The 18,172-nt window shown below is 39.2% G+C and overlaps 1 protein-coding gene across 1 annotated transcript in view; it reads left to right on the forward strand.

Moving 5' to 3' along the window:
* Positions 1–18,172, forward strand: part of Ralgapa2 (Ral GTPase activating protein catalytic subunit alpha 2) — a 304,413-nt gene that overhangs the window by 261,337 nt on the left and 24,904 nt on the right. The window lies entirely within an intron of this gene.

Consider the following 18,172-nt stretch of genomic DNA (forward strand, 5'->3'; position numbering starts at 1 on the left):
AGGAGCATAGCTTAAGTGGTAGAGCTTCTCTTGTAAGCATGAGGCCCTGAGTTCAAACACCTGTACCTCTATAAGCAATTCTGCCAAGCTGCCTTCCTTCAAAGTTTACCAGTATACTCCCACAACAACAATACATAAGAAGTTTGTTTATTCTCAGCCTCAGAAAAAAATGGTTTCTTACCCCTCCTCATAAGGAACCCAGAGATACAAGAAAAAGAAGGTGGAACTTAGGGGCCATTTAGAGATATCATTTCAATCGCTAATTTAGTCTTTCTAGAATTAGAAGAATTACCATGGAGTTATCTCAGTTCCAAGACACTTGAGTTCCCTCTCCTTACCCCAAAAAGCATTTGTTCTGTTTCCTTACTCATCCAAGGTCTCCCTCAAATCACAGCCTCATGCTACTGTCATTTATAAACCCTTGAGGTATTGTAGCCTTACCTTTTTAGACCTTTGTTAATTGATCAAAGGGTTAAGAGAATAAAAACTATGTAGGTTTAAAGAAAATATGAATATTAATGCCTTTCTTTAATCTATAATAATAACTAGTTTTAGTCAGAATGCCTTAAATACAGCTATTGTCAGTCTCTGCCCTGGTATCAGTGGTTAAGTATCATGGTCCATTGATAGAGCTTTAGAAAGTTCAAAGGCTATGCTAGCACATCTTTGTCTCCTCCTCTTTTAACTGCAAAGAAAAAGATGTCCTTGTATCAAGCCTTAGTATTTGTGAAAAATAAAATTGGGTTCAGTTTGTGCATGCATTTTCAGAGAGATTAAAGTGGTCATCACACAGTTTTTCTGTATAAAAGGCTGCCTTTGATGTGCCTCTGTCTATTCATACAGAAGTGTCAGCCATTGTTTTTGAACTGTACAAGAGTATCCGCTTGTCATCAGCACATTGTAAAACCTTTGTGTTGGTGCCTTGTTCAAGGTAGATCTTATAATTCAGAGATAATATTACTACAATCGTACAATGTGACCAGATACCAGTCTGCCTTGGGAAGATAAATGCCAAGGCAAAGGCAAAGCATTTATCTAAAATGATCAGGAAACACAACTAAAACATTCATTTCTGAATGTCTGATTTTAATCTATGCTCTGATACTTTATCAGCAACATAGCAGAAAGATATTCCATGATGCTTTCTTTGCTCTGGCACTAAGTTCTAATTTGCTTTTGCTTTACTATAGAGGAAACCAATGAGATAGTTACATTCAAGGACCAAGAGTAGGGTGTATGTGTGTGTGTGTGTGTGTGTGTGTGTGTGTGTGTCCCTACCTAAATTAGGCTAAGGTGAAAGAGCCCATAGGGAAGATACTCAAAATCAGAGCTGGGGTTCCATTTTGCAAGAGAGGAAACAGATTTTGAGAGAAGTTGAGTGGTGTGTCCAGATCTCTTAGCCATCAAGTGAGAGTGGCACTTTCATAGGCATCTGATGCTCCCTCTCACAGCCCCGCTCCCTGCCATCTTCCAGCTGCTGACCTGCATTACTGTGAGTGCTAAAATTGTCTCACAGACCACTTTGAATTTGCATGTCATCTCAAGGTCATGCCTCTCTCCCTAAATTTACTCACTGTTCATTTTGAAAAAAAAAAAAGCACTTATTTCCCTTTAAATGAATAGAATCCAATAGAATTTATTTCCTTTTTAATGTATAATATAGTATATGTTTCATGTACAACGGGGTTTCATTGTAGTATTCTCATATATGTTATAATGTACTTTAATCCAACTTATCCTCTCTATTACTCTTTCTTATCCCCCTCTCATTTTAAAGCCATTTTCACAGTTTCATTATTCTGTTTTCATGCATGAATATGAAAAACATATTCATCCTCTGCCCCCTTCACTCTCTCCTTTCACTTTCCCCACTGCCACTGGTTCCCAGTCTCAAGCAATACCTTCATTTAGGTGTGTGTTCATATGTGAGAAAGAGGACATTCAATATATGCCTTTGTCAGCCTAGCTTATTTTGTTTAACATGATTATTTTCAGTTCCATTCATTTTCCTGCAGATGTTATAATTTTATTCTTTTTTATGGCTAGATAATACTCTATTGTATATACAGACCAACTTTTCTTTATCCATTCATATGTCTTTTGTGTATGTGTATGTGCTATAGCTGATATGTGCTTGAGGATAATTTAACTTGCAGATGATATTTTTGCCAATTCTAGCTAAATACTGTTTTTTAAATCCTGCTCTAAAATTATTTCCCAGGGTGAGGGTATAGCTCAGTGTTAAAGTACTTGCCAAGTAAGTATAAGGGCCTGAATTTGATCCCCAGCATTGTAGGGGGGGGGGAATAAATGAATAAATAATCTTCCAAACAAGGCTAAATCCATAGGGTGACAGATTTTAAGTGACTTCTGTCATATGTCTGTCCCTATGCTTTTCCTAACACATTCAAACTGTGCAGCCATGTATCTAAGGCTGTAAGAAACCTGAAACTGTCACCAGGAAGAAGGAGAGAGAGCACCTCCCAAGTTACTTGGGTGAGAGAGACAGAGAGTAACCCAGGGAAAGGGGGGACCTTTCCACTTGTGCCCTGTTTTGAGCTGTCTCTGACACCGTGTGATCCCTCTGGCAGAGGACCCCAGAGAGCAGCTCTCTGGAGCGATGGAGACTTGGGAGGGGTGGGGTCAGGGAGAACAATCTAGACATCAATGGAATTCAACTATCAAGTCCTCAGATCCACACAAACCTTCCTGGGCTACCTTGTACCTAAGCATCAGAAGCACTTTTCCAAGTTAGAGATTTGATGACTGGCCAAGATTGCTAGTCCTTTCTTTCTCTTTTATTTTCTGTCTTGGAAATAGTGCTGGTGTGAAATAGTCCCCCAAAGCTTCAGTGTAAATGTGAAAGTCCTCTTGCAAAAGAAAATTGGAAGGTGAATTCTGAGTTAAAATACAATTTCTTTTCCTCACCACTCCATTTGTTTTTTTATTTGCAAGTGAGTAGTAGCCTGTATTAAAACGATGGCAAAGCTACCCTGTTCCATTCCAAAGAAGCATTTGGCCACTAAATGAAAAAAAGAGCCAGAATCCATGTATAAATTATTCAGAAATTTTGTAAATAAACATGCAAACTTCTAGCTGGGGCTATCGCTATTGCATTATTCAGTCCAATAAAGAGAATTTAATTTAATGGATATTCAGCAACATTGTTCCATGATCAACAAAAGGCATACTGTCTTTTATGAATAACTGATTTTCCTGGGGCATTCTGAAGAAAGTGGGTCCTCGTTAACCCTAGAATGGCTAGCTAATGTAATTGAAGCGCGACCACCTGGCAGCGAGGTTGCCTGTCAGCTGCCAAGGAAGGCCCGGGCCGGGAGTACCAGGTGCTCAGCTCTCGCTGTCTGATTGTTACAGTGGAATAAACAGCGTGATTGCACAGTATGGCCGGGGGCGAGAATCCAAGACTGCTGCCAACCAGAGAGCTTGCTTTCTTCCTTGGTCTTTGACAAGGGGGGCCAAAAGTGCCCCTATTCAGAGCAGGTAGGGCTGACAAAGCCCCAGTGCTGTCTGCTGCAATTAGGATGGAAAAATGAGACTGGCCCAAGAACGAAGCCATAGCGAGCCTCAAGTACCTGCTTCTGTTATCCTACAAAGCCTGGGCCTTTTTAATACAGGCTGGGAAGTTTAAGCATAAAAATTTAAAAGAAATTCAAGCAAAGGAACCTAAATGCTGAGTGACCAGTGTTTCTTAAAGCCCATCAGCTTTATTGTGCTCCCTGTTTTGAAGCATAATGCCAAGTCCGCTCCATGCAATAAACTTTATTTAGGCCGGACTTCCATGGCAACCCAAATTCCCTGGTTCTTTGATTATATTTAATAAAATGCTGGGTCGGGTCATTTCTCTTTCTTTATCTCCCTTTATAAAGCCTTACAAGCATCTCACTGAAATAGTCCTTGCTCTGTGGTGGTGTTTATTCTCAGTAATTTTTTTAAAGCAGTGTTACCCATGTGGATACATAAAAGAAAATTAGCATTATTTGACTTTTAAAAACTTAATTAAGAAATAGACATTATGACCTTTCTAAGGGCTTTTGAATGTGAAATGGTTCATTAAGTTCCTGTTAATAGAAAAGTAAAGAGCACTTCCCCCAGACAGCAAGAAAAAATGGCTCTCTTAACACATTGATTTATTTCATTTGCTAAGCACAGAACCACAAAATGTTTCATCCCTGGCAGCACATTAAATATGTGCACAAGTAAAATTACAGCTGAAGAGTGCCTTGTACTTTGTCCTCCTAGTGTGTACATTTCAATAGGCTAGGAGGAAAAAAACAAACTGTGGAAAGATCCTTTTATGAAATTAAATGACCTGTTTTATATTACTTTGAAGCTGTGCATGTAGCTGTTGATTCAGAGGGACTTTGGCTTTGGCCTTTAGTTTTTTGACTGGTTCATCTCATTACATCCCCACTCTAGTCTTAGGACCCAGACTATCACTGGAAAATAGAAATGTAGAAAGTGTTTCCAGTTGAGTATTTTGTCTTTCAGGTGATGCCTGACTGTGTAAAAAGTTACTTGGAAGTCCCCATGATTTTTCAGTGTATGATCAAATGCATGGCAATTGGGCCACTTTGTGATAAACTGGGAGTGACTTAAGCCTCAGTTTCCATGACTGAAAAAAGGAATGGTAGATACAATGGAGAATGAAAGTAACTAGGTCAACACAGGCTACAGACAGTGACTTCATAAATATGACTTTCTTCTCACACACTAGGCCGCTTCCAATGAAGTTAAGACTTTTTTCCTGAAGAATTTATGTCTCAGACTATATTTTATACACTCTGTAAGGACAAAATAGGAACAACATAGGCTATGAAAATATCTGTGATTTCTATGGGTAACACAGTCATAGGTGTTATCACGGTGGTTATCACAGTTGTCCATATGCATAAGGGAAAAAGTGTTCTATTTCCATTAGAGGGCAGTAAAAATAAAGATGGGCATTTTGTCATCCAACTTCTTAGGTCCCTTGATTTCTGGTCATTAGACATCCAAGAGACATTGTTGACCCATATTAAGAACCACTCTGAGAGATTACATGAACCACTGAGATTTTTAGAAGACCAGAGGGCCTAGAAGGAAGGACATGAGCATGTGTAGAATGTAAGAGGCACAGCTGAGATCAGAGATAATGATGGGCCAAACACCTCACTCACCTCTTAAAGACTTTGACTTTCTCTGTGAGTGTGAACACCATTGGCTGGTTGAGCAAACAAATGTCATCGCCTTTCTTCTGGATGTGGAAACCCATAAGCCATGTAGATAACAATGGCTTGGTCCAGGTAGTGGTAAGCCATGCTGACACCTGGTCAGGTTCTGGGTTGGTTTGGATTTGCTGCCAGATAGGATGTGCCTTATGAGAATAAGAGTCCTGTGTGTCCTAAGTTACCAATGGGTCTTCAGCACCCTCAGGGCAGTTTGTGGTTACTAGTCTGCTTAATTTCCCCATGTCTAGAAAGCAACATATGTTTAAATTAATAATAGCCAGCATTCATTCAGCTAACATTTATTAAATTTATTTACGTGTTACACGTGCATGAACAAATGTACTATGTTAACATGCCCATTTTACTGAGGTGACTGCAGCCCTGTAAAGGGTGGGGAACTATCCAGGGTCCTGCCAGCAGCATCTGATCCCTGAGCTTCTGGCCAATAAGCACAGGAGTATGGTCAAGGCAGAGTCTGTCCACAGGTTTGTGATGGGATCCTATGCAGCCCATGAATATATCAACAGGACATAGGAGGCACAGAGTGGTAATGTTCCTCCCTTCCCTTGTCAATCTGAATCATCTCATTCTCTAGAACTCTGCTAATACAAAGTCAGGACCTATTCCTATTTCTATTTAGATTATTCTCCTGCCTCCAACATTGTGGCAGCAGAATCAAGTGTGAACACATTGAGGGCTCTGAGAGCCACCCAGTGTTCACCTCCCTGGGGGAAGAGAGACAGCTGCCTTTGGCTCTTCTTAGACCTTTATGTCCCTGCCAGGAATAGGAGGTTGTGTGGCAGGAACATTGCCTCTTTACACATTTATTGCCATGGCACTTAAATACACTCTTATCAACCACCATTAGTTTCCCTCATGTCAAGGACAGCATTGGGAGAGGAAATAGGTAAATATCAGCTTCCAGCAAGGACAGATTTACTGTATTAAATTTTTTGACTTTGTAGGGGGTGGGATTGACAAGTAATATAAGGCCTTTTCATAGAAAACCCACCTGTAGAGGTCATGAACTATTTATTTGGCACATGGTGGTATAGCTTCTGCCTGCGGGAATGTCTGCAGATACATCCCTCTTCCCAGCCCCTTGTTCCCTTGAGGAAGACTGCAGAGCCACCTACCTTACCACACTGGGACTCCACGGAAGCCCTGTGAGAACAACCCATTGCCTCTGCTAAAAGACCTGTGCATCTCCTTTTTGTTGATATTCTCTGTTCTCCACAGCTACTTAATGGGTGATTGCCTCCATCCAGCTCCTGCTCTTCTCCCTCTCATGTAATGTAATTAAGTTTACATTCAGGAGTTCATTCCTATCATTTCTCTTGATTTTTGTGCTTCATTAATTATATTTATATGTGTTTTCTCCACCCAAAAGTTGGGTACACCTTAAAACTAGGCGCTACTGTGCATCCCATTCTTCCTCTGCCTCCACACATCTAGCCAAGCTGAGTACTCAGTGTCTTCTAGGAGTGAGGATCATCCTTGTTTGATCATGTGTTCCCTTTGCCACACCTTGGGGAACCTCATTTCATGTTTCTCCATCCATTGCTCCACCTGCCTCTCCAACTGCCTCTCCTGACTTGTCATAGTATTTTTTTAATCTTTACTATTTAATGCCACTGTAAAATAAAGAAGGCTAATTTTTAATTAACATTAATTTTCTCATTTTATATTGTACAATCAAATCTGAAAACTGCTGCCTCGTATACAGAATCCCCTCCCCGTTTCCCTCTTGCCCCATGAGTTGTTCAGTTGGTTTACACCAAATGGTTTTGCAAGTTTCAATCCATAATCTTAAAGGCCAGGAATTTGTTGCTGACTCTGGCTTTTAGACTAGCATATTTCCCCCAGTCAGACCCTCACTGAGCGAATCTACTGGTACTTTTCATGCATCCCCAGAGAGATCAGTGTAAATGACTAAGTGACTTTTGTTGGTGGAGTGTGTGTATATTGTAGTGGGGGTGCATGTTAATCAGGCTTATTAAGGTTGGGTATATTTTTATTTTGTTTTTATACACTTTATTTTTCATCACTTGCCTTGGCTAAATTACTAGAGCTTGTGTGCTTTAGGATCTTTCTTCAGACCCCCAACGGAGCCTAAGTCATAGCCACTCCCAGTACATTATACTCTCTTCTTTCTTCTGTCTTCTCCACTGTTGTACATGTTTTACAACTGCATACCATGTCTAAGAAGCTATGATTGAAGTTGAGTGCTTTGGGGGTACAAAGAAAAGAAGTTTTTGCTACATTTTTGTTTTGTATTCACTTTACTACATGAAATACACATCACAGAATATTTCCTTTCTCATTTGATCTACCATCAATTGTAGAAAGTTTCAGAATTTGATAGACATATACTACTTAGACATATTTTAGCACTTGCATATTAAGTGGTAAAGTGGAAATTTCAGTCTAAGGTCTTCATGAACATTGTCTTCATTCTCAAAAGAAAGAAAAATCCAGACATCAGATTAATTCATCTCTGTAGTCCTCTGGGTGCATGTTGTTGACTAGATTTTATAGAGAAGACATTAATTATGAAATTAATTAGCAAGAATTTGCTTTAAATGAGCTGAGTAGGTTAGTTCATGAATATTTACAGTTGTTAGACCTCACCTAAAATATTCTGACTTTATGAGATGAGTCAGACTGTTGGTGCAACTAGTACAGAAAGGTTCTATATTTCAAGTCTGATACCCTACTGATGATAGTCGGGCACTGGTGTTAATACATTTTTAAATTTGAATATTGTAGGTCTATATTAGCAATCTCTGGATATTATCTCCTATGAATGGCCCCAACTTCTTCAAAAGCCCATCTTTCTCAGCCAGATTTATATGTTCTTCTTATATTCTTCCACTTCTTTCAACACATAGTTTGAGAAATGCTCTGAATCTGAAATGTTTTGAGTGATGCTATTTCCATGCCTTTTCAGAGTCTAGATTTTTGGATTATAAAAATGGCTAATCAGAAAAAAACCTGTGCACATATTCCAAAATCTGAAAGCCTCCAAACTCTTAAATACTTCTGGCCCCAACATTTTGGATAAGGGATGTTCTAGAAAGAATGCAGCTGTTCTCCCAGCCCTTTAGCTCTAAGTCAATTAGTATATGTAATCATATGAAATTGTCAGTGTTACTTTGCTATTGGCCTAATCTTTAACCTCTCAGTGTCTCAGTTCCTTCAACTGTAAAGTAAGAATAATAATACCTTCTTTGCAATACTTTTTCTGAAAATTATATAAGATAATCTCAGGGCATATAATAAGATTTTTAATTGTCCATGAATGGATGGATGAACAGATGGTTGGATAGATGAATGGATGGATATAAATGTTACTAGTAGTTCATTTTTGTGGCAAAATGCTTTATTACAAAGTCTGTATGATCTTTCTTGACATAGAACTCTTTAGAATGCCCAAAATAAGTCTAACAGGTACTGGGTATATACCAACAAGCCAGATGCGTGATGTCACACAGTTTCAACAAAGGTTCCACTAGTGGCCAGGGAGAGACCAGCAGGACATTCAGACCTAGCAGAGCTGCTCTCACAAAGTCTTCTCAAGGATAAGCAATTGTAGGAATTCAGGCATTTGGCAATGAACATAATTCTCCCCAGCTAGCTAGTTAAAAAGAAAATAAGATAAAAATATAGAGACAAGGCTATTTGGGGAGAGATTAGAACCTATTCTCTCAGAGTAATTCCAAATAACTTCTTGCCTTTGTATTATTGTTTGCTGTGTAGTCTTTCTTAAAAGACTTTCTTAAAAAACTTTATGTTACAGTTTAAGGAAATATTTGGTCTTTATTCCTCTCTTACTCAGGAGGATTTGATGGTATTACTTAGTGATTCAAAAAAAAATCCAGGCAGGTATCTTTAATAAAAAGTGAAAGTTCATTAAGTGGCTTACTAAAAATAAGTATGTACCATGCTTCCCTTTAGAGATTAGGATTGCCACAACATTTGAGGCACCTATGCTTGGTAACTTTTGATCTTTTTCCCAGTCACTTAACCAGTAGTGATCATCAGCCAACTAATTTAATAGCAAAAGGAGAGCCCTAGCAGCTGCTCATCAACAGGTACAATAAGACAATCACATTTGGAGACCCATCTCTGCAGAAAATTGACCCAGGTATTATGTTCTATAGCAGTTCCATCATCACAGGAAAAGTGGCTTTTCTCCTGCTGAATTCTGACAGTGAGAGGGTCGTGAACCCTCATGATCAGTGCTCCCTTTTTCACAGCTCCCAGGATTTCTCTCACTAACTGCTTTAAAGGGCGAGGGGGGGGGGGGTAGGGGGAAGGTTTATAATTTCCTAGCAGGCACAGGTCCTATGTCCAATCCTTAGCACTGAAGAAAGAATGTTTCAAAGACCTGAAAATGCTTTATTAGTTATAGGTTAAAAGATCTGCATCCTGTTTATCAATTGTATTGTGTCTGAAAATAATATTGGCAGATATTTCTTGTTAAGTACACAGCCTTTACTTGACCAAACTCCAAACAGAAGAAACATTCAGAACACACGCCTGATGTAGAAAAACCATGGTTACCTCCAGAGTGCACGTGTATTTTCCATGTGACACATGTAATAGAACAATGTACTCTCTTTAAGAACCTCAGAACCATAACTGCTGAATTTTCAAATTTTTTTTTTGCCAGCATGGGCGTTTAAATTCAGAGCGTCATGCTCTTGCTTAAACTTTTTTGATCAAGACTGGCACTGTACCACTTGAATCAGCTCTTTGCTCATTAATTGGTAGTCTCAGATTTGTCTGTGGTTAAAATAGCTTCAGTCCTCGGATCTCAGCCTCCTGAGTAGCAAGGATAACAGGTGTGAGCCACCAGCATCTGACAGAACATTATTTTTAATTGAAAATTTAATTTTTATTTATTAATTTATTTTTTGGCTACTATATGATGTAATGATGGTATATCACATTCCAGATGTATACATTCTGGAATTATTAAATCTGTCTAAATACCATATTCATTACCTAGCATATATACAGCTTCTTTGTGAAAAGAACATTTAAAAACCTACTTTTTAAAGCAGTTTTCAAATATGCTATTCATTATTAACTATATTTAGTGTGCTTAAAATTTATTTTGCATGTCCCCATTCCTCTATGTGATGAATACTTTTTCTAGTGAGCTTATAAATTGTATCAAAGCTTTTAAAATTATGGAGTATGATTCATGATTAAACTTTCATTTTTCTCTGAAAATGTACCAGACACATCTCTCATGGCTATGTCTAGGGCTTTCTGTGCAGACCTTATGTTGTATCACACCTGCTTTTGCTCCAGCGTAGTCCAGACACACCGCCCTTCATCATCAATCCACTGTCTCTCATAAGGAGGCCTCAGGTTTCCTGAGCACCAGTGATTACCTAGAGTCCTGAGACTCCCAATTATACTTCTTAGGGTATCGTGGAAGTGTGGCTCAGTAGTATTGTGACAGTTTAGCAAGTATACATCCCTGAGTTCAAATCCCCTGTGCCACCCTAAATAAATAAACAAAGTTTCCTTCTGGGGAAAAAAAGGTTTCTTACTCACAGAGTCTCCTTGACCCTTAGGATCCATATAGAACATGTCCTGGGACTTAGTGTTCCAATGACCTGCACAAGCAGGAAAGCAATGAGACCCTATGTGCATGACCACATTTGGATGTGGGGAAATGTAGAGGGTAAAAGCAGTAGAGAAATACAAAGGAGATTCCCACAGAGACATTTCTGAGTCATCATTAGGGGAAGTGGGTGATACAAAGTATACTTCATCAGTTTTAGAATCTATTGTGGGTCATACTCCAACTTCTGTCATTTAAAATGACAGATGTACCTGTCCCTGGATCATATGTTTTGATTTTTAATTGAGAAAAACATTTTCACTGACATATTTCTCACCTGTTAGAGCAAGCATTCAGGCTTTGGGACTAGAAAGTGATGTGACCCTTCCCTTTAAAGGGACCTTGGCGGGGTCCGTGACTGAGCCAGCTATATAACCAAGCCGGATCACAGAGCCAGGCAGCTGAGATTAATGGGGGCCCAGGGCCAAGCCTGTCCTCCATCTTCTGGCTCTGAGGTGCCAGATCCCGGAATGACACTCTTTCCAGCTGTTCCCTGTTCATTTTCACTGGCCAACCTTGTGTTTCAAATGATCATCAGTTTCTGCTGTGGTTTGTGTGAATAGGTATATGACATCAATCCTCTTATTACGAAAAGATCCCACAGGTCATCCCTGAAACCCCTTTCATAGATAACAGAATCAGAGGGTAGCCAGGTCTACTGAACCAGAGTAGACTTGCCTATGGCCATATAACTGTCTGTCCATCCACTTGTCCGAGTGCCTCCTATAGATCCATCTCTCTGATATAAGAAAAGCTTTCCCTGCTTCTCAACCCCTTCTAAGTCTTAGGTCCTTCTATATTCAACTTTGTGTTGGTCATTACTGCCCTTGAAGTGGGTGCATTCTAAAGGTTGCACTATCCTTAATCTGAGCTCTAGTTGAGGTGATATTCTCAAACAAAATCAGATGTATGCATGACTCTGAAATTGGGCTTTGACTTTTGACTATACTCTTTTTGTTAACACATGGTAATCAGCCTGAATTTCTAGTACCTCTTTTACTCAGAAGCATTACACAAATGATTGTACCATCTTCAGTAGGTTTTTTAATGACACCAAGTAGCACATAATTTAAAATAAGATTTAACAAAATTTTATCATCCTTGGAAGATAGCAGTCAAAAGATGACAGTCCATTCTTGCCATCTGGTTGTGGAGCAAAAGCCAAATAGATCTGACAAGGGAAAGCTCTGTTGTTCTCTAATGTTAAGCACATTATAACTTCATAATCAATATCTGATGCTTCTAAATCATTTTCTCATTGAAAATGTCTACTCAAAATGATGAGTTAATAAAGCCTTAGAATTCTGTAATTGTTGTCTTCAGAATATAACTAGAAATAAGCACAGTAATTTTGGCTCAAACAAATTCATTGATGCATAATGGGTTGAACTAGTATAATTTACTATTCTAAATTTCTGTCTTCTATCAATCATACAAATACTAATTCAGCTAAGAAGTCACAATTTATGCCTGATTAGCACTAAAAGTTACCATTTATTTTGTGATGCTTTTTTTTCTGGCGGGAAAGAGAAGGATCTATTTGTCTATTCTCATTTGTCTATCATCACTAGTTATTTGGGAATTAGCATTGAATATTTCAAACTTCCTAACTAAAAGATAATTAAAAGCTGTAACTGAGAGTACAAGGGAAAAGAGGTCTGCATCTAGGAGATACTGATTTTGTTGCTCAAGCAACTTGTCTGTGACCACATCTATCCATGTATCCACTCATCTATCACAGTTGAGCCTGGACTTGAATTTTGGGCCTGCTCATAATTAGCTGGATGAGCTCAGGACAAGTTCACTTCATTGCTGCTTTCTCTTCTGTGTTTTGAGGTTTTCTAAAGGTCCAGTAGGCTCATGGCTAAAAAAGGGGTTTCATAAGTGGCAGAATAGTATGACATTGCCGAGTAGGTTATCATTTCAAAAAGCTGTGTCTATTATTCTGAGACATCACTTCAAGAAAACTTAGGGTAATCATAAAGTAACTCTAATGATGTATTTTAGAATCCTCCACAATACTGTAACCCTCAGTATGATAGTTGAGTCATGAATGAGTCAAAGTTTAGAAGAAAGCTGAGACGCAGAAATGGTCTTTTCTTTTTTTATATCGGCAGGAAAAATGGTGGAATGTAGGGGGCATTCAGTAAAGACCAGATAGATAAGTGGGTGGGTGGGTGGGTGGGTGGGTGGGTGGGTGGTGGTGACAGGCACAATAATGAGAAGCAATAAGGAAGGAAGATGAAGCTGGACTTCCTGGTGTGGATGGGATACCACAGTGGGATCATGTCTACTTCCTGACCTTGAGAACCTGCAATGCAATTTTACTTCAAATATAAATGATGACAAACATCTCTATCTCTCTTTAAATTAAGTACAAAATGGCTCCAAAGGACATTTTCCTCATCTGGGCCATGTCTCATGCCATTAATATAAAGCTGCTGATTTAATGGAGCTGCTTTTGATCTATCAAGAAAAGACATGCGTAATTCAATTTGGCTATTTTTCCAAGAGTAAGTGTCTTAATTTGCGAGAGAATGATTTGATTATAATTTTAAGTAATACTGCAGTTATATTTTTAGTCACGAAGATGATATTGAATGGCTCTATGAGGCTTAAATGTGGAAAGTCCTAGAGAACTGGATGCTTTGGGAATTTTATCTTGAAAAGTATTCAAGGTTGTCTCTGGTATTTGGGTGTTTTTAGAATGCATTTTAGTCAGAATCAATGAGACCTTGGACAGAATATTATATATAAAACGTAAAAGTACACAATTTTCATGAAAGTGCAAAGTAGAATAATTCTAGAAAATAATGACAGAAAATAAAAATGCACATAATTTTTTTCCTTAAGCATATTATCATGAGAGAATCTTTAACTAAGATCTTTGTTCTTACCAGGGTAGCCATGGACAATCTTTTACCTTATTTCCTTCTACATTTACCTTTTTTTTTTCTTTTTGGAAGTTCTAGCAATTGTATTTGCTGGATCAAAACACCTACCATTTGAGCCATATCCCAGTTCTTTTGCTTTGCTTTTTGTTTATATTTCAGATAGGATCTTGTGCTTTTTTAGGGCCAGCCTCTGACTATTATCTTCCTGTCCTTGCCTCCCAAGTAGCAAGGATTACAGACATGTGCCACATTGCCTAGCATGCATTATTACTTTTTTGTTTTGTTTTGGTTTTTTGGGGGCCAGTCCTGGGCTTGGACTCAGGGCCTGAACACTGTCCCTGGCTTCTTTTTGCTCAAGGCTAGCACTCTCCCACTTGAGCCACAGCACCACTTCTGGCCATTTTCTATATATGTGGTGCTGGGGAATTGAACCCACGGCTTCATGTATACAAGGCAAGCACTCTTGCCACTAGGCCATAATCCCAGCCCCCACTCTCTTTTTTTTAAGTGTGTTGGTACTGGGGCTTGAACTTAAGGCCTTGCACTCTTACTTAGCTTTTTCTTTCAGTGCTAGCACTCTATACTGAAACCACACCTCTGCTTCTGGCTTTTTGCTGGTTAATTGTAGATAAGAGTCTGTCACATTTGTCCATGCTAGCTTTGAACCTCAATTCCTTAACCTCTTGAGTAGCTGGGATTATAGTCACTGGTGCCCGTCACATGCAGTACTCTTAGAATGAAAATGTTTAGGTGCTCAGAGGGTACTAATGAAATGCAGAGGAGGTATTGCATGTGTTGTCTTCATGTCATACTCAAGAAAAACTGAATATATTCAAAACAGGAAGACCAAAACCAAACAAGTAGTTTCCTTTCCCACTCACAGCCTGTCTTGAGCCAGATCTATTATGTCTCATGTACAAAATTGCTTTCTTGTAACTGACCACCTGTGGTGTCACTGGTAAGACACAATCCCTTGTCAAATTTAAAGTGAGGTGCCCCTACAGCAGGTGCATGGTAAAAACTCAGGATCACTTGAGGCCAGGAAGGACACAACATAGCATCTCCACACCGGGCACCAAAAAAAGACAATGTGTAGGGTGTTGAGCCTTGGGTGCCAGCCAACCTGAAGAGTTCTCAAGAAGAATTGAAGGACAGAGAAAGCAGCCTCTGCATTAGTACTGCAGTACAGAAGGGCCTGGTGTGACACCCGACCACAGGAGCTCCTCCATGAAGAAACTTACTCCTGTCTCTGTTGAGATTTACTTTATTGAGGAAGAGAAATCTTTCTAAGCAAAGTAAGCTGTTTTTCCTTTGAAGTTGTTGGATGATAGAATCTGAAAGGAGGAGATGGAAAAAGGATGCACATTTCTATACAAACACCAATAGTGTGTAGAGCCTCTGTCTGAAATGGCATCACTGGTCTTTTCTTACTAGGGAGAAAGGTGTTAGAAATGGAAAGCAGGACTGGTACCATCTGAGGGGCCGGGAGCTAAACACCTCACCTCCTGTCCTTCTATTTCCACCTCTATAAAATGATCATGAGACAACGAATCACAGGAGGTTGTAGTGACAGTCAACCTATAAAATGGTGTTCTGCTCATGAGAAGCACTTGCTCATTTCAATTGCTATCAATATCTAAATATAACCTGTGATGGATGCAACACCAACACAGTGCACCCCTCCAGGTGCTCACTGATGTTCAGGATACAGTTTGATTTATATGCTACAGACACCTTACCTGAAGGGCTCTCAGAAAAAAGACTTTCCCTTTGGAGTGTTTCTAAAACAACCTTTTCCTGTGGAGCAGGTGTGTTAGTGTTAGAGCATTCTTCTAGCATACAGGAGGCTCTAACTTTGATGCATAGTACTGCCAGAAGTACTGCCAAAAGAAGCTATCGATACTGGTTGCTAAGATTATATACCAGCAAATGTGCCTGAGCCTCAGACCCCAGTACATAAACTCTTTTAACTCTTACTTGGGTATTATGATAGAAAATTTCACTTCCTCATCACCGAGCAGACGTGTCACAGGAATGCATGATTGCCTTCCAAGGTCCTTAGCTCCGTACATTGCAGTTAGAGACCTTCAGGGAAGCAGATGATTTCTTCTCGTTCTGTTATAAGGTACCACAGGACATAACCTCCACTAGAAAAGCTGGTCTTTCAAGACAAATATTAATTTTTTGTGTGCCCATACTGAGACTTGAACTCAGGACCTCATACTCTTGCTTTGAGTTTTTTGCTTAAGGTTACACTCTCTACCACTAGAGTTATACCACCACTTCAGCTTTTTGCTGGTTTATTGGGGATCAGAATCTCAAAGACTTTTTATGCCTGAGTTGGCTTTGAACAACAATCCTTAGAGATCAGCTTGCTGAGTATCTGGGATTATAGCTATAAGCCATCAGTGCCTACCAAGACAATTTTATTGTCTTCTCTCTTTTGCTACTGGGGACCAAACCCAGGACATTGTACTTGCTAGGCAAGTGCTTTGTCACTAAGCCATATCCCAGCCCAAGACAAATTATTTTGTAGGGAACTGTATGTACCAATTTCTTTCCTTTGCATAACATAGAGCCAAGTATCAGAGTATACAGTAACACAGTTGAGTCCACTATGAAATCAAAATCATTCTATGATGCCTTGTAATTTTTATAAACAATTTCAACAGTAGGACATAAGAAGCTCCTACATAGTAATAGAGGCTGAGGGTGTAGTTCAGTCGTAGAGCTTTGCCTAGTATGTGTATAGTCCTAGGTTCCATCTCCTGGTACTACTAAAAAAGGCCACAGTAACATACATACATACATATATATATATATATATATATATGTTACATATTTTTTAATTCCTCTATCATTGAACCAAATGCCAGAGGACAGCTGTGAAAGAGGTGCTTTTGCTTTCCAGCTGCTCATAATTACTTTCCTAATCATGACATTAGTAAAACTAGAGTCTCCAAGTACATCTGGCCATTTGGGGTTTTAACAAGGAGGCCTGTTTCCAGACCAGCCATACCCATAGCTAGAATGGTGTGTCAAGGGCTGCAGATAAAAACAAGTTCCGGTCTCATCTGCCATGTGATCTACTCAGTGTAGCTTCTGCCTATGCAAGTCATGTGCATCATATTTTGGTTCTAATAGCCACAAATCAGTTGCTTGAATATGAAGTGGCAAGTTTAGTTTTACTACTTATGATCATCAAGGGGATTTGTGTTAGTAGAATTCCCCCAAATTTCCAGTTGGATTTTCATAATTTTAGCATTCCTATTTCTTATAATTTTCTTTTTATCATTCTTTGGAGTGGGTTGTGTTTCAGATATAGATCAGCAGCTCTGTTTGTCGCTCAGCTGTGCTGTGACACCCTAGTACAATCATTTGAGGTGTCTAAATAGTCAGAAAGGTCACTTGGCAACTCTCATTTTGCAGATTACTATCATTTTGTAAACCTCTAACTTTTCTCATAGTCTCTTCTTCTCATCTGATAATTTGTACTAGTATGAACCTTCCTGGGAAACTCAGATGCCTTTTAAGTTATTAGAATTATTTATAGAAATATTTTTCTTCCAGATACATCCATCATTAGTTTAAGTTCACAGAAGAAGAAATAACTTGAATATAGCTCATACTTAGTAAACATCATAAAAGGATATCTTTTCCCAAAATAGTTTTCAGAAATGAAAAAGCAAGACAGTCCATACAGCATTTGGGGCAAATGTATTTGCTTTCACCATACTCAAGCCAACTCAACTTCTTGGGGGCCAAAGAGTTTGTTCAAGGGCAACAGCTTAGAATGTCTCATGAGCATCATAGCCAGATTATCTGCCACAGAATTTTTTTGTTCTAGTCCATTTGTTTCTTATGGTCATATTATAATGATGATTATCATGATTCTATTATAATCTTAGAATCCACCTAGATCAACATACTTATCTGCAGAATAACTGAAAGTGGCTTTTGCCTTCAAGATCAGAGTCTTTATACTGTATATTCTGGTATTAGAACTAGGGAAGGGAAAGAGATTATCAAAATCGAGAGATAAAGGATAAAAAAAAAAAGACTCCAAAAGCAATACTTAGAAAGACATTTGGTGGGCTGGGGATATGGCCTAGTGGCAAGAGTGCCTGCCTCATATACATGAGGCCCTGGGTTCGATTCCCCAGCACCACATATACAGAAAATGGCCAGAAGTGGCGCTGTGGCTCAAGTGGCAGAGTGCTAGCCTTGAGCAAAAAGAAGCCAGGGACAGTGCTCAGGCCCTGAGTCCAAGCCCCAGGACTGGCAAAAAAAAAAAAAAAAGACATTTGGTGTAAACCAACCGAACAACTCATGTGGGGAGAGGGAAAGGTGGAGAGGGGAGGGGAGAATAAGGGAGGAGGTAACAAATTGTACAAGAAATGTACCCACTG

Source organism: Perognathus longimembris, chromosome 6 (assembly GCF_023159225.1).
Source record: "Perognathus longimembris pacificus isolate PPM17 chromosome 6, ASM2315922v1, whole genome shotgun sequence".
NCBI classification, from domain to species: domain Eukaryota; kingdom Metazoa; phylum Chordata; class Mammalia; order Rodentia; family Heteromyidae; genus Perognathus; species Perognathus longimembris.